This window comes from Rhinoraja longicauda, chromosome 1, assembly GCF_053455715.1.
Source record: "Rhinoraja longicauda isolate Sanriku21f chromosome 1, sRhiLon1.1, whole genome shotgun sequence".
Classification (NCBI taxonomy): Eukaryota; Metazoa; Chordata; class Chondrichthyes; order Rajiformes; family Arhynchobatidae; genus Rhinoraja; species Rhinoraja longicauda.
This window is the reverse complement of record NC_135953.1, coordinates 43,329,783-43,344,835: the sequence shown is the minus strand read 5'-3', so window position 1 is coordinate 43,344,835 and position 15,053 is coordinate 43,329,783. Positions and strand designations below refer to the sequence as shown.

The 15,053-nt window shown below is 44.1% G+C and overlaps 1 protein-coding gene across 11 annotated transcripts in view; it reads left to right on the top strand.

Annotated features, from left to right (window-relative positions):
- The first annotated feature begins 766 nt into the window (after positions 1-766).
- atosb (atos homolog b) overlaps positions 767-15,053 on the top strand; it is a 108,872-nt gene continuing 94,585 nt past the window's right edge. For 8 of the 11 annotated variants that reach the window (XM_078396370.1, XM_078396381.1, XM_078396334.1 and 5 more), the window contains exons 1-2: positions 767-928; positions 4,115-4,195. The gene's annotated coding sequence lies outside the window, so the exon portion shown is untranslated. Of the gene's footprint in view, positions 929-4,114; positions 4,196-8,360; positions 8,434-15,053 lie in introns of those variants that run through there. The other 3 variants (XM_078396449.1, XM_078396400.1, XM_078396438.1) reach the window with 2 other exon arrangements.

The following is a 15,053-nucleotide window of genomic DNA, read 5'->3' as shown; positions in this document are numbered from 1 at the left end:
GAGGTGGTGTTCCTCCATTTGGGTCTGGCCTCATTCTGACAATGGAGGAGGCCTCGGACAGAAAGGTCAGTGTGGGAATGGGAATTAAAGTGTTGAGCAACTGGGAGATCAGGTAGGTCCAGGTGGACTGAGCGAAGGTGTTCAGTGAAATGATCTACTGGACCTACCCGATCTCCTGGTTGCTTCCCATATTTCGCTTGGGCAGCTTACAACCAAGGGCTATGAACATTGATTTCTCTAACTTCAAGTAACCCCTGCATTCCCTCTCCCACCCAAGTCACACCAGCTTTCGCTCTCACCTAGCTACAGCTAACAATGGCCTGTTTCCTTTATCATTGTTACTTTTTTCCATATCTTTCATTCATTTGCTCTATATCGCTCTACATCATTGACGATATCTCTTGTTTCCCTTTCCCCTGGCTCTCAGTATGAAGAAGGGTCTCAACCCGAAACGCCACCCATTCCTTCCCTCCAGAGATGCTGCCTGTCCCGCTGAGTTACTCTGGCTTCTTGTGTCTATCTTCATCAACAGGTTGCTGGATTTATATTTCATTCCGCTTCTCTCCTTATCTAATACCCTTACGTCTCACTGGGCGACTGGAAGACTGGAAGACTGGAAGACTGGAAGACTGGAAGACTGGAAGACTGGAAGACTGGGTCCCGTCCACTCTAACGGCCGCCTGTGCCGCCGTTGTATTTATAGGCGTTGCAATGCAAATGAGGCGCCGAACGTCCAATGGGCCGGCAGCTGGAGAGGAGGGGCGGGCCCTCGCGGAGCTCGGTCGCCTGACAACAGGCCGGAAGGAATGCATGTGTACGGAAGCCAGTGCGGCCCAAGTGACGCATTGAAGTGGGGCTCCAGCACCCGAGTGGGGATAAGAGATCGGAGGCTTCAGATCAACGTTACAGCGAGTCGAGCTGCCCCGAGGTCAGTTTTGTTCCGGATCGAGCCGAGGGGAGGGGAGGGGAGGGGTAGACTGAAGCGGGCGTTCCTCTGCCTTGTTTTCCAGTCATTCGAGCCGGTTGTTCGCAGTTAGTTTCAGGAAGGAGTTAAACTCCCGACTTGCCGCAACAGATCAGCTGTGAGCTGGGCTGCTGCTCTGCTGCTCTGTGAAGGTATGCACCGCGGGGCTTTTTGTCTGTCAGCTCGACTGCATCTTGAAGATATTCAAGAGACATTGCTTTTTGATTTGTGGGCAAGAATGTACTATATGCTATCTCTGCGCTAATTTGTGCTGTCGTAAAACTTGCAGTTTTATAGTTTACAGATTAGCGATTAATCCTCTTTCCAAATTTATAATTTCCTGGTGATAATCAAAGGAGACGGAGTGCTGTAAATGTCCGAAGATATTTATAACCCTTTTCACACACAAATATCTGTCCAGAACACGAATGATCTGCGAACGTGAAGGCGGTTCTCGTATCAGTGTTGGTTTAATCTGTCAACTTGTTTGCCAGTCAGTGCATCAATAAAAAGGAAAAGGAGGGACTCTTGACGACTTATTTTTTTATCAAAAAGCTCATTTGACAATTGCAACTGCTCGAATTCTTGTGTATGTATTTGGCGGGTTTTCATTATAATTGGCAACGAGATTGTGTCCCCATGGTGACCAAAGGAAAGTCCTTCAAAGGTTTATAAAAAGTATTGGCATCCTCTGGTTAACCCATTGTGTTCCGGATTTCAGTTTATTGGGCCTACTTTCCCAGGCATACTTTTCCAACATCAAGTTACCACCCTTATCATCCAGTGAAATTGTGTTTGAAAGGTATTAGTTTTTTTTCAACTAAACTAAACTGTGTATATTTCCCCAGTTAAGTTCATTTATATCAATATCTGGATGCTGGAGATAACTAGTTTTCTTTCTGTAAGTTTTCCAACCTTTAAGATATTTGCTCGGGTTTTTAAATACCCTATTGAAGTTCTGTGCAAACTTCAGTAGCAATATTTTCTCTAGGTAGCACCTGATTTCTGGTAGCTGTTGAAAAAAGTACAAATTCAAAAGATAAAAAGTGCTGGAGTAACACAGTAGTTCAGGCAGCATCTCTAGAGAACATGGGTAGGTAATGTTTTAGGTTGGAACCCTTCTTTGGACTGATTGTAGAGGGAAAAGGAGGGGGGGAATGCTTGGAAGAGTGGGGGGGGGGGCAGGACAAAGCCTGGCAAGTAACAGGTGGATACAGGTGGGAGGGAGGGGAGGGTTTAGTAGGCAGATGGTTAGACGAAGGCCAGAGATGAACAGACATAAGGTGTGAGAAAAAAGGATTGAAGATTTGAGAATTGTGAAGTTAGAGGGAGGATTGCAGATGGAGGGGGATGGGTTTTTGAGTAATGACAACTTCCTTCCCCCACCCCTCCTTTCCTTTTCCCACCTCTCCCCCCTATGCCCCAACTGGACTCACACTTATTTCTCCCCTTCCACTGACATTCTTTCCTCTAGCTTCAGAATTCACAACTCTTCGATCCTTTTGTTTCGTGCCTTCTGACTTTTCATCTCTGGCCTTTGCCCAACCATCTGCCTATCAACCCCCTCCCCCTCGCCTGTATCCATCTATAACTTGCCACACTGTGCCCTCCCCTTTCTTTCAGATCTTCTCCTGTCCCCCACCCCACTTCAGTCTGAATAATGCTCCCAGCCTGAAATGTCACCAATCCATTTTCTCCAAAGATGCTGCCAAATTCGCTGAGTTAGTCCAGTACTGAGTTACTCCAGTACTTTTGAATTTTTTTGTAAACCAGCATCTGGAGTTCTTTGTTTCTACTTTCTAAATTCAAAAGATCTTCCATTCAACCAGAGTTTTAGTTCTAGTTTTAGTTTTTGAGATCAAGGTGACACTGGGAAAAGGTAAAGTAATGCAACTGGTAGGGATCACAGTACATTTTTGAAAATGTGGAGTAAGCCCTCGATCTGGTGATAGCATTTTCCTGCCAAGTGAACACAATGGCACATTTAATAGAGCACATTTTTGCAGCTCCAGTGACCTGGGTTCAAACCTGACCTCTGGTGCTGTCTGTGGAGTTTGCAAGTTCCCTGTGACTGTAAAAGTTTCACCCACATAATTTGATTTCTTTACACATTCCAAAGACATGCAAGTTGCTAAGTTAATTGATTATTGTCAATTGTCCCTTGCATGTAGATGAGTGGTAGAATCTGTGGGCGTTGGAATTAATGGGAATAGGGGGAGAATAGTCAGAGAAACTTAGTGGGGATCAGGATTTCCCTGGAAAATAGCATAGATAAAATAAGCTGAAATGGCCTCCTTCCTTGAGATTTAGACTTTAGAGATACAGCGCAGAAACAGGCCCTTCGGCGCACTGAGTCCTCGCCAACAAGCTATCATACCATACACTAGCTCTATCCTACGCACTGGGGACAATTTACAATTTTGCCGAAGCCAATTAACCTATAAACCTGTACGTCTTTGAAGTGTGGGAGGAAACCAGAGCACCCAGAGAAAACCCACGGGATCACAGGGAGAACATACAAACTCCATACGGACAGCACCTATAGTCAGGATCAAACCTGGGTCTCTGGCGCTGTAAGGCAGCAACTCTACCCATAGTTGACTTGCCAGTGTAAGTGGAGGTCGTCAACAGAAGTTTCTTCAGCAAGGCGTGATATTCGGCTGATAGGCTGGTGGAGTATAGTTACTTCCATTAAAGAACTCTACAGCTTGTCAGAAAGTTAATTAGTCAGCAAATAACACATAATGGCAAAGAAACAACAACATTGTAGAAAATAGATTGTTGAATGTTTATGCCAAGTACAATCATAAAATTACTGAAGGAATTCTTTGTATTGATGATGTAATATGTCATCAAACCATAACTTTCGAGGAAAAGAAAAGAATCATGTACCCCTTTTGTGCATAAAGTTACTTCAAATTCAAGCTATTTTAGTTGAAGCAGCCATATACACAGCTCACTCAAGTTAAATTGATTGACGGCATAATTCAAGTAGGCCTTTATTCTTTCTGATCTTTAAGAAAGCTCACTTATTTCATTGGCCTACTAATCCTGTTGGGAAATGTTCAAAAATGAAAATGTCATTGTTTTCTCTTTCTTCCATTATACCCACCATCCCTTTCCCCCCAACTCCGAATTCTTCCCATCTAGCTTTCATGGTGCTACGAGGGGTAATAATAGATGGTAGTCTGGGGAAGAGGCAATTCCTACTTCTGCACGCATTCACGAACAGTGAGTATTTATAGGTTAAATATTATGCACAATACAAAATATTTGTAATCTGGAAAGAAGAATTGCGGAATGTGTAAGGGTCTTTCCTCTCTTATAGTGAGGGCTACACACATTTGCCCAGTATCAACAGTAATTTGTCATCAAACCAGGAGGTGTGAGAAAAAGCAAAGATTCCTGTAATTTTCTTCTGCAATAAATCAGAATGCTAGTATTTATATTGAAGATGTAGAGTTTAATCCCCAAATATGTCTTTTTTTTAAAAAGTGGAAATAAATAGCTACCGCCATTAAGTATCACAAAACTGTCATGTTGTCTTTAAAACACAACAATTTCACAGCTGAATTTTCAGATGTCTTTATTTGTCTGCCCAACATGACTCCATGCCAATACAAGCACCTGATGTTTTATAATAAGGTAGTTAAGTTCCTGAAAATAGCTCAGAATTCAGTATTGTTGTTTCTCACCTGGTCATTGAAGCACTTCTGCAAACGACTCAGTTGAATAAATAAAGAGCAAGACTTAAACAGCAGTTGTGACATAGTCATTGAATGAGGATATAATAAAGGTACACTGTATGGTCAATGTGGCAAAGAATCTCTACAGCTGGAGATTGTTGCCAACATTGGAGAAAGCCAAGCAACAGTTGAGTCTAAATTTCAAACGTTATGCATGCAAACCTATGTGTAAACCAATTGCCCTTCATCTCTCTTCATGTCTTACACCAGAAGTGCAATTGACTTCATAAAGGCAGGGACAGAGTACAGAATGTACTGACCTTTGGCCTCAGTTCAAACATGCACAATGTATATTGGTTCAATTTATACAATGTAATTTTGAACTCTCCAATTGTAGGTAAACACACATTCCCCACACACCCACTCCCCACCCCCACTTTTTTCCCCTTTCTTTCCTGTGCCCCACCTACGTGCACAGCCATTTCTCCCACTATCCTGCCACTCCCCTTTTCCCTTATCCCCCCACCACCATCCCCTTCAACATCTATCATGTTGCCTGGTTTCACATTTCATTCCATTTCTTATCTTCCACCCTTTAGTCTCCTTTCAGACTCTAGTTTTTTTTCCCCACCCATCTGCTAATCAAAAACCTCATTCACCTGTATTCATCTATTTCTTGGCGGGTTTGTTCTGCCCCCAAAGCTAGGCACAAAATGCCTGAGTATCTCAGCAGGTCAGGCAGCATCTCTGGAGAACATGGATAGGTGACATTTCAGGTCAGAACCCTTTTTCATACTGCTCCCACCTGCCCCCACCTCTTTCCAGCTTTTTTTACTCCCTCCCCTATCCTCACTCCCCTGCTCCGCCCAATTACACAGTCTGAAGAAGGCTCCCAATCCAAAATGTCACCGATCCAAGTCTTACAGAACTGCTGCCTTACCCGTTCAATTACTCCAGCACTTTGCGTTTAATATACACATTTACATCAATTGGATAAATCACTGAGAGCAGTAAAGACAATGGATTTAATGTTCATGGGACCCAACAGCATTCAGGGGACAGAGGTAAAGAAGCGAGTGAGTAAATGGGAATACAAATGACATTAACACATTATCATTTATCCCGGGAAGCAGGAGCATTGGAAAATGTGTGGAGCCTCACGAGGTGGGCAAGGTCCTCGTTGAGTAGAAACAAGGAACTACAGATGCTGGTTTACTAAAGAACACGCAAAGTGCTGGAGTTACTCAGCAAGTCAAGTAGCAGCTCTGGAGAAAATGGAGAGGTCACCTTTAGGTCTGTCAGAAGAAGGGTCTTGACCCAAAAAGTCACCTATCCATGTTCTCCAAAGATGCTGCCTGACCCGTTGAGTTATTTCAGCACATTATGTCTTCAATTAGTATTTCTCCTATGTTTTTACTGTGGCAAAAAACATGCTTTAAAAGGGCATCAATGATACCAGTGCCCAAGAAGAATAAGGTGACATGCCTCAATGGCCACCGACTGGTGGCACAAGCATCCCTGGTGATGAAATGCTCTGAGAGGATGGTTAAGCTGCCTATCAACTCCGACCTCAACAAGTGCCTGGACCCACTACAAATTGCCTCCCGCCAAACAGGTCAATGGAGGATGTGATCTCTTTGCACTGGATCACTTGGTCAACAAAAACACGTAAGTCAGGATGTTGTTCACAAACTACAGCCTGGTCTTCAATACCATCATTGCCTCCATCCCCACCATCAACAGAACACAATCAATACGAATTGGCAGCAACACTTCCTGCTCGATAGCCATCAGCACGGGAGCACCTCAAGACTGTAAGCTCAGCCCCCTGCTCTACTCATTCTATACCCATGACAGTGTAGCGGACACAGTTCCAACTCCATCTTCAAAGTCGCCAATGACGCCATCATTGTTGGATGAATTACAGATGATGACGAGTCAGAATATAGGGGGGGAGATCGATCGACTGACTGAATGGTTCCAGAACAACATCCTTGCTCTCAATGTCAATACAACCAAGGAACTAATTTTGAACTTTAGAAGAGGAAGGCCGAGGATCCACAAACCTGTCTTCATCGACCGGATGGTAGTGGAGAGAGTCGAAAAATTCACATTCTTGGGCAGTATCAACACCTTTACTTCTTTAGAAGATTGAGGATATTCAGCATGTCGACGAATACTCTCTTGAACTTCTACAAGTGCATAGTCGAGAGCATTTTAACTGGTGGCATCACAGTCTGGTTTGGTAACTCTAAAACACAGGAACAAAGAAGATTGCAAAAAGTGGTGAACTCTGCCCAGAAATGACCTCCCCACCATCGAAGGTACCTACAGGAGTCGCTGCCTCAAAAAAGCAGCTAACATTATCAGGGACCCACACCTCCCTGGCCATGCTCTCATTTCACTCCTGCCATCAGGAAGAAGGTATAGAAACATAGAAAACATAGAAAAATAGGTGCAGGAGTAGGCCATTTGGCCCTTGAAGCCAGCACCGCCATTCAATATGATCATGGCTGATCATTTAAAATCAGTGCCCCGTTCCTACTTTTTCCCCATATCCCTTGATTCCTTCAGGCCAAAGAGCAAAATCTAACTCTCTCATGAAAACATCCAGTGAATTGGCCTCCACTGCCTTCTGTGGTAGAGAATTCCGCCTGAAAACTCTAACATCCTGGTTCAGGAGTAGCTTCCCAACAACCATCAGTCTATTAAACACCGCAATCTCCAACTAGGTCTGAACTATATAGATTTGAGGCCATTATTTTTGTCTTTGCACTATTATTGTTTGTGTGTACATATATTTTTATTGTTTATTATGGTGTTTGCAGAATGCTATGTTTATGTATGTGTTGTGTGGCTGCAAGTAAGAATTCCATTGTTCTGTTTCAGGACATGACAATAAAGCACTTGACTTGACTCTTGAAGGTTCAGTAACTTAGGACAGTTAATGGAGATGTCTTGAGGACAGTTTGTATTATGGTCAAGGAGGTACAGGACATCAATGGGGATATGCAGATGGATAAATCTCCTGGGCCTGATCAGATATATCCAAGGACACTGTGGGTAGCTAGCGAAGAAATTGTGCAAGCCCTATCTAAGATGTATGAATCATTGTTAGCCGCTGGTGAGGTTTTGCATGACTAGAGAATGGTTAATATTGTGCCTCTTTAAGAAGGACTGCAGAGAAGCCTGGGAATTCTAGGCTAATAACATCTATGGTCAAAATCTAGAGGACATATGTTTAAGATGAGAGGGACGGGATTTAATATGAACCCGAGGGGCAATTTTTTCATCGAAGGTGGTGGGTATATGGGACCAGTTGCCAGTGGAGATAGTAGTGCCAGGAACTATAACAGCATTAAAAAGACATTTGGATGGTACATTGACTGGTTAGGTTTAGACGGAAGTGCCAAATGTAGGCCAATGGGACAAACTGAGATGCGGCATCTAGGTCGGCATGAATGAGTTGGGCCAATGGGCCTGTTTCCGTACTTTATGACTCTATAACCCAAAATTGGTAGCATCGGTGAGACGATCAAGCATTGAGGTGAATGAGACATTTGAAAATCCAGATCAATTTGTCCCTGACCCATTCTGGGTTTTTGAATGCATATGCATTTTGCTCCTGGGCTGTCAGACTGATCTCATTTCTTACAGAGCCATTTCTTACAGAATTGTACAGCATAGGAACGGCCTAATTTAGCCTACCACATCCATGCTGATTGCTGTGTCTCCTGGCATGAACCCATTGGGCCTGTATCGCTCTATTCCTTTCTGATCCAGGTACCTGTCTAATTACCTTCCATCAGAGTTTTGGTACAAATTGTGTTTTGATAATATGATAAATCAGAACTTGCAGAAACAATTCATCTTTGAACCTGGGAACCTATCTAAGAAGATAACTCTATAACCAATAGCTGTAATTTGAGGGGATACAATTTGTTTATTTGGCCAGCAGGGGCAAGTTGGGCCAAAGGGCCTTTGCCTGTGCTGCATGACTCTGCATGACTCTGACACAAATACAGTCCCGGGATGGAAAATTGAAATTGAAATTTATGCCTATAAAACCTGGAAAGTTAATCCTAAATTGCAGAAATGTGATATATAATACAATTTTTACAGTGCAAATATTTTTATTTGGGTTTCTGAGACAGTCAGACATCTTTTGAAATTAAATTCCAATTAAAATTAGCAATGTCATAAAGGTAAATTGTGCAAGAAGTCCTCTTCCTTGTTATATTTGCCTGTTTGATTCCTGGCCTAATGACACCTTACCTTTGGGCTTAAAATCTTTTGAATGTCGACTTTCCTATGGTTCTTTCATTTCCTCTTAATTGGATGCTGCACGGGATTTTGAACTTCACCACCCTCCTTTTTATTTCCGGCATTAGTATGCCTGATCTTGTTAGAAGCTTGCCTTGTTAGGCTTGAATTGCCTCCAATACAGACACTTTGATCAATATCTCGTCGCTCTTCCAAAAGGGAATTCTGCTACCAAAGTTACTATTAAGTGGCAGAGGTGTGTTTAATTGATGAGGACCAGATTTTTCCATTGTCAAATTTTGACTCCCTATTCAGAATTAATGGACATCTGATCCAAGATAATTACGAACTTTTCAACTTCTTCATCTGCGTATCTCAGTGCCAAGCACAGGATGCAGTGGAGGTCCCCTGCTGTGCCCCTGGACTTATCATTGGATCCAGTAGCAGCTGTGCAGTATTTCCAAGCTGACAAGCTAGATGCACCTTATGAAAATGGCAAGCTTTGCTCATATTTTTGTTTATTTCACGATATTTCTAGTGCAACGTTTAATTGATTATTTTTAATTTCATTATTTTAATTCTTTTCAACAGTGTTTAAATGTCTCTGAATAAGAGAGGCATCAATATATGTGAAATAAGTCTTTGGCAGCAGCAGCCATGTACTCTTGATCAGTGGAGGATAGCAGAGCTTTCTGCTCGACCACCACTCGCATGCACTCTGCTTCCTGAGAAGTCTGTAGAGTGGAGGCCATCAACACTTAACTGCAGCAGTTGAGTATATCCATGAGATTAGCAAGGAGTCCAAATGTGTGTTGCAGGTCAGATCAAAGATGGTTTGGTCCATTATTTTTTAGTCTTGCTACTGATTCCATTGCTTTCTTTATCAATTTATATTTCTTTACTCAAATTATATTTCTTTGGTCAGAGGGTGGTGAATCTGTGGAATTCTTTGCCACAGAAGGCTTCGGAGGCCAAGTCAGTGGATATTTTTAAGGCATGGTTAGATTCTTAATTTGTACGGGTGTCCGAGGTAATGGGGAGAAGGCAGGAGAATTGGGTTAGGAGGGAGAGATCAGCCATAATTGAATGGCGGGGTAGACTTGATGGGCCGAATGACCTTATTCTGCTCCAATCTCTTATGATCTTATGAAGTACCAGGTGATTCAAATGTAATTCTGGGATGAGTTGCTGATCACATTTGCACCATCACCAACATTACCATTGTCAACATTACAGAACCCACATGTAGACCATAGACAATAGGTGTATTGTCCTAATAGACAATAGGTGTATGGCCCTTCGAGCAAGCACCACCATTCAATGTGATCATGGCTGATCATCACAATCAGTACCACGTTCCTGCCCTCTCCCCATACCCCCTGACTCCGCTATCATTAAGAGCTCTATCTAATTCTCTCTTGAAAGCATCTAGAGAATTGGCCTCCACTACCTTCCGAGGCAGAGAATTCCACAGATTTACAACTCTCTGAGTGAAAATGTTTTTCCTCATCTCCGTTCTAAATGGCCTACCCCTTAATTCTTAAACTGTGGCCCCTGGTTCTGTAACTTATGGTCAACTTATGAAATCCTCATGCATGTCTTTGTTAACACCTTTACCAGCATATGACTTGATGCATCACCTCTTTCCATTCACGTTTCAATCTGGTGAGCTACATAAGCTCCGAGAGAAACATCAGGATTTTGTTGACAATAAAATTTCTTACTTGTTTTCAAATCCATGTTGACAGAGAAAAAAATCTTGTACTTGTTTTCAAATACATATATTGCCTTGTGGTTCAAGTTCTGACCTACCCCAGCTGTACAGCCCCTAAGGTATCTGACTTGAGTATTTCCAATTTTAATCTTTCTATTGGCAGCTGTGTTTTGAGCAGCACTATTTTTTCATATATACCACTTTTGAATAAACATAGAACATTTAACACGAACATGCCTTTTATCCACAGCAGGTCTGGGAGCATCTCTGGCGAACATGGACAGGTGCTTTTGAGTTAGGAGCTTCTTCAAACTGATTGTAGTAGAGGGGGGGTGGGGGCGAAAGCTGGAAAAGAGGTAGGGACGGGACAAAGCCTGCCAAGTCATAGGTGGGTGCAGGTGAAGGGGATTTGATTGGCTGATGGGTAAAGAAAGGCTAGAGATGGAAAAAGAGACAAGACTGCCAAACAAGGAAAGAAAAGAAGTGAAGGAAGACACAAAATGTTGGAGCAACTCGGCGGGTCAGGCAGCATCTCTGGAGAGAAGGAATGGGTGACTTTTTAGGTCAAGACCCTTCTTCAGACTGATGTCAGAGGAGGGGGCGGGACAATAATAGAATGTAGTCGGAGACAGTAAGATTGGTGGGAGAACTGGGAGGGGGGCGGGATGGAGAGAGAAAGCAAGCGTTATCTGAAGTTAGAGAAGTCAATGTCCATACCGCTTGGGTGTAAACTACCCCAAAAAAATATGAGGTGCTGTTCCTCCAATTTGTGCTGTGCCTCACTCTGACAATGGAGGAGGCCCAGGACAGAAAGGTCAGATTGGGAATGGGAGGGGGAGTTGAAGTGCTGAGCCACCGGGAGATCAGGTAGGTTAAGATGGACAGAGTGGGGGTGTTCAGCAAAACAATCGCCGAACCTGCACTTGGTCTCACCGATGTGAAAAGAAGTGAAATATAAAGCTAGAGGGAGAGATATCGGTGGAAGGGGATGGGTGTGGGTGGAAAGTAGAGCAGGTTAGTCGGACAAATGGGTGTGCAGCTGGATGGGGCATGGGGAAGAAAGTTAAGTAAGAGCTGTTATCTAAAATTGGAAAACTTGTTGGAATGCATTGTAAGCTACCCAAGTGGAATATGAGGTACTGTTCCTCCAGTTTGCATGTGGCCTCACTCTGGGAATGGAGGAGGCTGAGGGCAGAAAGATTTGCATGGGAAACAGAGTTAAAATAGTTGGCAACTGAAGATCTAGCTATCATAGAGTGATGCAGTGTGGAAACAGGACCTTCGGCCCAACTTGCCCACACCGGCCAAATGTCCCAGCTACATTAGTCCCACCTGTGTGCGTTTATAGAGTCATAGATTGGAAATGTTTGATGAAACAATTGTCTGGTCTATGCTTGATCTTGCTGAAGTAAAGGAGGCAACACTAGGTGCACTGAATGCAACAAGTCAAGTCAAGTCAAATTTATTTCTCACATACACATACACGATGTGCAGTGAAATGAAAGTGGCAATGCCTGCGGATTGTGCACAAAAAAGAATTACAGTTACAGCATATAAATAAAGTTAATAAGTTACTATAGTGTAGACAAAAATTTAGTCTCTGGGGTTATAAAAGTTGACAGTCCTGATGGCCTGTGGGAAGAAACTCCGTCTCATCCTCTCCGTTTTTACAGCGTGACAGCGGAGGCGTTTGCCTGATCGTAGCACCTGGAACAGTCCGTTACTGGGGTGGCAGGGGTCCCTCATGATCTTGCTTGCTCTGGATCTGCACCTCCTGATGTATAGGTCCTGCAGGGGGACGAGTGTAGTTCCCATGGTGCTTTCTGCCGAACGCACTACTCTCTGCAGGGCCATCCTGTCCTGGGCAGAGCTGTTCCCAAACCAGACTAATGTTGCCGGACAGGATGCTCTCTACAGCCCCAGAGTAGAAGCAATGAAGGATCCTCAGAGACACTCTGAATTTCCTCAGTTGTCTAAGGTGGTAAAGGCGCTGCTTTGCCTTACCCACCAGTGCGGCAATGTGCGTTGCCCACGTCAGATCCTCTGTGATGCGGACTCCCAAGTATTTAAAACTGCTCACCCTATCCACAGTAGACCCATTTATCTCCAGTGGCGTGTACGTCCTTGGATGTTTAGCCCTTCTGAAGTCCACAATCAGCTCCTTTGTTTTAGTGACATTCAAGAGGAGGCTATTGTCCTGACACCAGAGTGCCAGATCAGCCACCTCCTCCCGGTAGGCCTTCTCATCGTTGTTGGAGATCCGGCCCACCACCACAGTGTCATCAGCAAACTTGATGATGGAGTTTGAGCTGAACCTGGCCCCACAGTCATGTGTGTACAGGGAGTACAGTAGGGGGCTAAGGACGCAGCCCTGGGGTGATCCTATGTTCAGGGTGAGGGAGCTGGATGTGTGTTCCCCCATCCTGATCACTTGGGGCCTGGCGGTGAGAAAGTCCAGGACCCAGGCACACAGAGGGGTGCTAAGCCCTAGTTCCAGCAGCTTCTCAACCAGTCTGCTGGGGACTATTGTGTTGAATGCTGAACTAAAGTCAATGAACAGCATTCTCACATAGCCCCCCTGGTTGTCCAGATGAGAGAGAGCGGTGTGCAGAACCTGGGAGACCGCATCATCCGTGGACCTGTTCGGACGGTATGCGAACTGTAGTGGGTCCATGTTGCGAGGAAGGAGGGCACAGATATGCTTCTTGACTAGCCTCTCAAAGCATTTCATGACAACCGAGGTGAGGGCATGCAAACAAGGGTGCATGCAAACCTATGTCTCACCTGGTAAGGCTGCTGGGTTCTCTGGATGGTTGTGAGGGAGGAGGTGTAATGACAGGTGTTGTATGTTGTGCGGTGGAGTGTTTTGGGTGGGAAGAGATGAGTGAACCAAGGAGTTGCAGAGGGAGTGCAACTCTATGCAAAGTGTTAAAGGATAGGGATGAGAACATGTGACTGGTGGTAGGATCATCGGCCAACCGTCCAACCATCAGCCAACGAAACCCCCCCTCACCTGTCCCACCTACCACTTGCCAGGCTTTGCTCCAAACCCACTTCTTCCCAGACTTCCCCCTACCACAACCAGTCTGAAGAAGGGTACTGACCAAAACATCACCTACCCATGTTGTCCCGAAATGCTACCTGAATCAAAGAGTTACTCCTGCACATCATGTTCTGCGCAAAGTTCCAGCATCGAGTTCCTTGTGTCTCCTTCACTCACAATATCTGCTGACAATTATGCCAGTTTAATCTGCACGTCTGTCTGCACGTCCCTAAATTTCCTGCCTTGTTATAATATCTGCATTCACAATTTCCCCAGGCAGTGCATTCCAAATGTGATTGATTCTGTGTTTTGACGAAAAAATACCCATGAGGGTATGGCAGTGGATGTTGTCTGCGTGTATTTTAAAAAGGCATTTGATAAGGCCTTGTTTTATGCTAATCTTGAGGATTAACATGCATGGAATCCACATTGATGCACTTTGATGTACAGACGAATCTAGAATTGATCCAGCATTGATGTACAGACGACCTGAGGGTCCTGGTCCATAGCCCCCTGAAAGTGGCAACACTAATAAATAGTGGTAAAGAAGGAGTATGGTATGACCACTTTCATTGATCAGGGGATTGAATATAAGCAGTAGGATATCATGTTGCTGTGTATGTTAGACTGCGTTTAGAGCATTGTTGGCTGTCCTGGTTGCCATATTATAGGAAGGACATAGAGGCTTTGGAGAAGGTGCAGAAAAGGTTTAGCAGAATGCTGCCTAGATTAGAGGGTATTAGAAATAAGGAGTGTTTGGACAAACTTGGATTGTTTCCTCAGGAGCACTGAAGGGTGAGGGGAGAGCTGATAGAATTATTAAAATTATGAGAGGCATACCCTCCCCCCCCCCACCCCCCCATGGTGGAAATGTCATAGCTTTAATGTGAGAGGGGCTACGTTTAAAGGAGTTGTTCAGGGCAAATTTATTACACTGAGAGTGGTGTGTGTGCCTGGAATGCGCTGCAGCGGTGATGCCAGAGATACAGTTGTGCAGGAAGGAACTGCAGATGCTGGTTTAAACTGAAGATAGACACAAAATGCTGGAGTAATTCAGCGGGACAGGCAGCATCTCTGGAGAAGGAATGGGTAACATTTCGGGTCAGGATAGTCTGAAGAAGGGTCTTGACCCGAAACCACCTATTCCTCTCCATAGATATGATAGTGGCATTTAAGAGGCTTTTAGATAGGCACGTGAATATGGATTTGGATCACATGCAGGCAGTGGTGATTAGTTTAACTTGGAATCATGTTCAGCCTGGACATTGTGGGCCAAAGGGCCTGTTCCTATGCTTTTCTGTTTTATTTAATCCGGTACTCTTAGCAACAAATGACAAAATTTCACATAAATTCATTTATATTGGGTTTAAGGTGGGGATGAGC